Raw genomic sequence first — 6635 nt, forward strand, 5'->3', positions numbered from 1 at the left:
AAATCTGATTTAAATTCTAGAAGATATCTACTTGCATAGCAAATCTATTTAAAATATTATTTTAATTCTAAAATGTTTTATTTTAACTGAGAACTATTGATACTAAACCTTATTGAATAATGTGTTTCCAATTCCAAAATAGTTTTATTTCAGCAAAAATTATCAGTACTAAAACCTATTTAAAACCTTATATTTGCTGCAACATAGTTTTATTAAACAGAGAATTATCACCAAAAAGAACTATTTAAACCTTTGTTTTCAATTCCATGCTGGTTTTATTGTCTCCAGAATGATCACCACCAAATCATCTTTATTACTTTGTTTTAAATTCCATGCTGGCTTCACAGTATTCAGAATTATATGCAGTTAAATCCTGAAGGTAATGTTGTCATCCTACCTGGATACATACAGACCAAGCTACTTACTGAGCAGGACAATGCATTGATCTCACTTAAGCACATCAACCTTTCTGCTTAAGTAACCATACTTTAGTAGTTAACATTTAAGAGTTTGTTATAAAATGTTAATAAAAACCTAATGTTAATCGAAAATTCACTGTAAAAGTATTCTGTTCTCAGCCATATTTCAGTAAAATACAGGCGAACTTAATTTTACCCTACTTTGTTATCATCTCCCACCGGTTGGTGACCATAATATCACTCTTTTACGTCAATATATCCGTTTATGAAACTTTAAATGCCCAGAAACATTTTTGCCAGGATTTTCACGTTATTTTACGGCAGATTTTTAATAGTGTAGAAAAAAAATAAATCTGATACGGTAAAATAAATTGAATTCAAACGAAAGTTAAGATCTGTCTTAAACCTTTCATAAATGAAAGTGACTTATTGTCAGTCTTCCTATTTCAGTGTTATTCTACAGCGAAAGTGACATGGAAACATTGTTCATCCCATCGTTTCTGATATTCTAGGTTGTGATGCTGGCCAAAATGGTATGTCATTTTTTCATTATATTTATGATAGAGTTTGATGACAATGCGTTGGGATGTATTTCATCGTATCTCATCATTTTGTTATTATTTTGTATCTTTCTTATTTTTATAGTTTTTGATACAGACAATTAATCTCCAGTATATATTATTATTTACCAAATATATCATAAGGTTGCATTTTAGTATAAACGATGAAGACTACCATATATTAAGGAGAAATTAGCAGAGAGAGAGAGAGAGAGAGAGAGAGAGAGAGAGAGAGAGAGAGAGAGAGAGAGAGAGAGAGAGAGAGAGAGAGAGAGAGATATGTAAGTTCAATATAGTCTTTTCACTTAGGTAATGTTTACCTGCAAAGACAATTGTACGCAACACATTGTTACATTGATATATATATATATATATATATATATATATATATATATATATATATATATATATATATATATATATATATATATATTGAGGTAATCTATCGTACCCTGATGAATAAGCTGAAGTAATTTCAGGGAGAGGAAAATCCGCAGACTAATCCAACTAATGGTCCAGAGTAAATATTTGTCCTTACGACGATTTAGAGGTTTTTCTCAATAACGGCTGATAAAACACTACTTGGCAACTCGAGTGGAGGATGTTGACTAGGGAAATTTATTTTCTCACTTAACAAAAGTAATGCATTATTTTATATTAATTATTTTTATCTAAATATATTATTATTATTATTATTATTATTATTATTATTATTATTATTATTATTATTATTATTATTATTATTATTATTATTATTATTATGACAAACTAGGCTATAACCCTATATTGAAAAGCAAGATGCTATACATCCAAAATCTGAAACAGGGAAATATAGCCCAGTGAGGAAAGGAAATGAGGAAATAAATAAAATAAAAGGGAAGAATAAAAAATCATAATCGAGTATTTCATGAACTGAAGCAATATTAAACTAGATCCTTCTCATATAAATAATGAAAAAAAAAAAAAAACTAAAAAAAAGAGGATTTATTAAATATAATAGTTTCAAAAATAAGAAATTCGAGTATTTTTTCCCTCAAAGACGAATGTGTATATATTTTGTTTCGTGGTTTGAACATATTTATTTCTATATAGATTTCTTACCAGTATTTAATCAAGTTAAGTGAGAGTTAATTTCCCCGAGGCCACATCCAATACACTCGAGTTGCCAGATAGTTATTTTTTTCCCACCTAATAAATTTGATCATATCTGCTTCGTATCGTTCAGCTATGAAGCCTTGAATTATTATTATTATTATTATTATTATTATTATTATTATTATTATTATTATTATTATTATTATTATTATTATTATTATTATTATAATGTTGTTGTTTTTTATTCTAATATTCAAATAAAAGGAATTTTATTAGGAAATTGGGAATCAGAACTTAGTAACAATAAATTTGATCTATTCTAAAATTATTTTACTTTGAATATTAGTTACCAAGAATAAATGACTTTAAAAAAAAAAGATTAAAAATTATGTCCAAAAATTTTGAGAGAGAGAGAGAGAGAGAGAGAGAGAGAGAGAGAGAGAGAGAGAGAGAGAGAGAGAGAGAGAGAGAGAGAGAGAGAGATGATAAGAGTTTTTTCTTCACATCTTCCAGGGAGAAAAATTCCCATAAAAGTTTCCTCATTGGGACTTGTATTGGTTTTCTGCTTCGCTGTAAGAAGTTAATGAGAGTTTTCTAATTTGGGGAACTTCAAATGTTTTGTTCTGATTCATACATCCCCTACCTCTTCTAAAACCACCATATACTTCTAAGATTTCATTCTCTGTTTTATCCTTAATCCTATCAATCAGTACTCTACCATACACTTTTCCAACTACACTCAACAAACTAATAACCCTTGAATTACAACACTCATGCACATCTCCCTTACCCTTATATATTGGTACAATACATGCACAAAACCTATCTACTGGTACCATTGACAACACAAAACACATATTAAACAATCTCACCAACCATTCAAGTACAGTCACACGCCCTTCCTTCAACATCTCAGCTCTCACACCATCCATACCAGGTGCTTTTCCTACTCTAGTTTCATCTAGTGCTCTCCTCTCTTCCTCTCTTGTAATCTCTCTCTCTCATTCTCATCTCCCATCACCGGCACCTCAACAACTGCAACAGTAATTATATCTGCCTCCTATTATCCTGAACATTCAGTAAACTTTCAAAATATTCCGACCACCTTTTCATTGCCTCCTCTCGTTTTAACATCCTCCCATTTCCATCTTTCACTGTCACTTCAATTCTTGAGCCAGCCTTCCTTACTCATCACACTTTCTTTAAAAAAAACTTCTTCTTATTCTCTTCATAGGAATGACCCAATCCCTGACCTCACCTCAAGTCAGCTGGCCTCTTTGCCTCACTTACCTGGCGCTTTACTTCTATATTTTTCTCTCTATTTTTTTCATACTTCTCTACACTATTACTCTGCAGCCATTCTTCAAAAGCCCTCTTTTTCTCTTTCACTTTTACCTTCACTCCCTCATTCCTGCATTCACTGCCCTTCCTCATCCTGCCTCCAACAACAATAATAATAATAATAATAATAATAATAATAATAATAATAATAATAATAATAATAATAATAATAATAATAGAATTTTGGGAGTAGACCCGTTTTTAGGCAATTCACATTAGAGTAGATTGCTGCCTTATCAACATTAACTTTGAGCTTTTCTATTTCCTGTATTTTTCATCTTTCCTCAGTACTGAGTACTGCTAGTGACTGGGCTATGTTAGTCACCGGTTGAGTAGAGAATTTTCCTATGAAAATATCGATAATTTAGGTGAAAGTAAATTTTTTAAAGATCGGTACAAAAAATTATTGTCAGCTCTCATCCTTACACAAAACTATGACTAACGGGTAGGGAGCAGGCTCCCTTATGCATTCCATGGTGGGCTCTTCAGATCAGCAGTTGGTCTTGGATTGGTCCTTGTGGGTGTAGTCAGCATCTACAGTAGTCTTGTAAGAGCTACTCTCACATTGGCTTAGGCACTCTCCGGGAGAGGGTTGGTGACAGTAAAGCCGTTACTCCACTCACAATTGTTTAAATTATGTTGAGTCAGGATGTGTGGAGCTAGGGCTCTCAGAGTATTGCTCTGATTATCCAATGCGTTGCCTGATTGAGGTGTCAGGTCAGGCAAGCTTTTCAGCCAGCCAGAGTGCGGGTCAAGGGAAAACATAACTGTTGGCTGAATGGCTGTTTCATTTGCTGGCACGCTGCCAGGTCGCTGATCGCCGTCACATTGTAATTTCTAAAAAGGTTTATTTGAGGTGCCATTACTTACTGGTTGTATGAACTGTCAGTAAGAATTAGGTATATAGAGCAGCAGAGTATATATATATATATATATATATATATATATATATATATATATATATATATATATATATATATATATATATATATATGTGTGTGTGTGTGTGTGTGTGTGTATGTGTGTGTGCGTGTGTGTGTTTGTGTGTGCATGTGTATGTATTTCCATATGTATATATACCTACATAAGAATACGGATGTATGTATATATGCAAGTTACCTCTTCTTTGCGCCTTTCAATAATTTCACTCCAAATGACACCAAAGATTCAAATATTTCCACTTTTCCCTTTAAAGAATTTCCTTAAACATCAATTTCCTGGCTAGCGTCAGGTTCCAATTTCTTTTATGGTCTCTCGTGGCATGGTTGGTTTTGACCTGGCCTTTCATTAGAAGGGGCTAGCGTTCGATCCCAAGTATGAGGTAGAAATTTATTTCTATTTGAACACGATATTGTGTTGATATTTATCCATATTGACTCGTTAGGGGTAATTTGAATGAATTACTACCAATTGTGTCACGTGGTGGGCCGGGAAATTAGGTAAAACTCGCTGGTAAAAGACTGATGTCTCGCAAGGTAAATCCTCGGACAGCTAGCTAGCATCAGGTTCCAATTTCTTTTATGGTCTCTCCTGGCATGGTTGGTTTCGACCTGGCCTTTCATTAGAAGGGGCTAGCGTTCGATCCCAAGTATGAGTAGAAATTTATTTATATGTGTGTATATATATATATATATATATATATATATATATATATATATATATACATATATATATATATATTTATATGCAATATGTATATATATATATATATATATATATATATATATATATATATATATATATATATATATATATATATATATATATATATATATATATATATATATATATATATATATATATTTATATATACATGTATATATACACACACACACACACACACACATATATATATATATATATATATATATATATATATATATATATATATATATATATATATATATATATATTTATATATACATGTATATATACACACATATATAATTATATATATATATATATATATATATATATATATATATATATATATATATATATATATATATATATATATATATATATATACTGTATAAGATTTAAATGGAGGGATAATGAAAAGATATTTATTTTTCCCTTATAGATACAAAATGTCTATAGTATATAGATAACCAGGAAATATGTATATTTTTGCTCTTTATTTACGTTCAGTTCATTTAACAGGCATTGTCTTTTTTTTATGAATGAATGCCTGTGCGTGGCGGCCAGAGTTACGACGTTTCCACTTTCATAGAATCCTGGCACCAAAGATTGTATAGGTCAACTTATCGATCTGATATTCAATAGATAACTGGAAGACCCAAATGAGCAAATTTTCCCCATGTGCCTCCCCATTCGATGCAATCTCAAGATTTTGGTACGTAACTGATATCATCTCTTCCGAAACTCATATCGTCCAGGCAAACTTCCATTAATTGGACGCTTCTTAAAAAATTTTCTTGTCTGTATTATAAGTAGACAATATCTAAAGGATTTTGCCGACCCTTCGGTTCGGAGTCAATTCTTTTCTCTCATACTGTCCCCTCATTTCTTCCATCACTCTATATTTTCTGTCCAATCCCCTATCAAACTTTACTTCTCGCAATCTCTTCCCCTGCCAACTCGCCATGGGCCAGCGCAACAGGGTATGGCCCACAATCTCCCCAAATGAGTTACAAATACAGACAAAATTTGGCCGTTCCTGTTGGGTCAGCGGATTTAAACCAAGGCCCAACCACACAGTCTGATTTGGATAGGGACTGTGTGCTGTATAAGCGACTATCCAACCCTAAAACAGTGCTTAACATTGCTACGTATAAAGTAAGAACCCTCTCTGAAGAAATACACCTGAGTATCCTGGAAACAGAGATTTTGAACATCAATTGGGATTTTATCGGAATCTCCGAGATGAGAAGACCAGGTGAGAAAATCCAAATGCTTAAAAGCGGACACTTGCTTTACAACAGTGGCAAGGAAAGCAAGCAAAATGGTTTTGGATTTCTCATAAACAAAAACTTACACAGCAACATTGAAAAGTTCACAGCCACATCAGACAGAGTTGCTAGTGTTACTCTTAGAATTTCAAAGCGGTACAGACTAGCTACCATACAGGTATATGCTCCCACATCATTGTCATCCCAAGAGGAACTGGATAACTTTTATGATGACCTATATACCACTCTAAATAACAACAAAGCCCATTACAACATCATAATGGGGATGAGGATTGCGTTGGCAAATT

The sequence above is a fragment of the Palaemon carinicauda genome, chromosome 34 (genome assembly GCF_036898095.1).
Source record: "Palaemon carinicauda isolate YSFRI2023 chromosome 34, ASM3689809v2, whole genome shotgun sequence".
Lineage (NCBI taxonomy): Eukaryota > Metazoa > Arthropoda > Malacostraca > Decapoda > Palaemonidae > Palaemon > Palaemon carinicauda.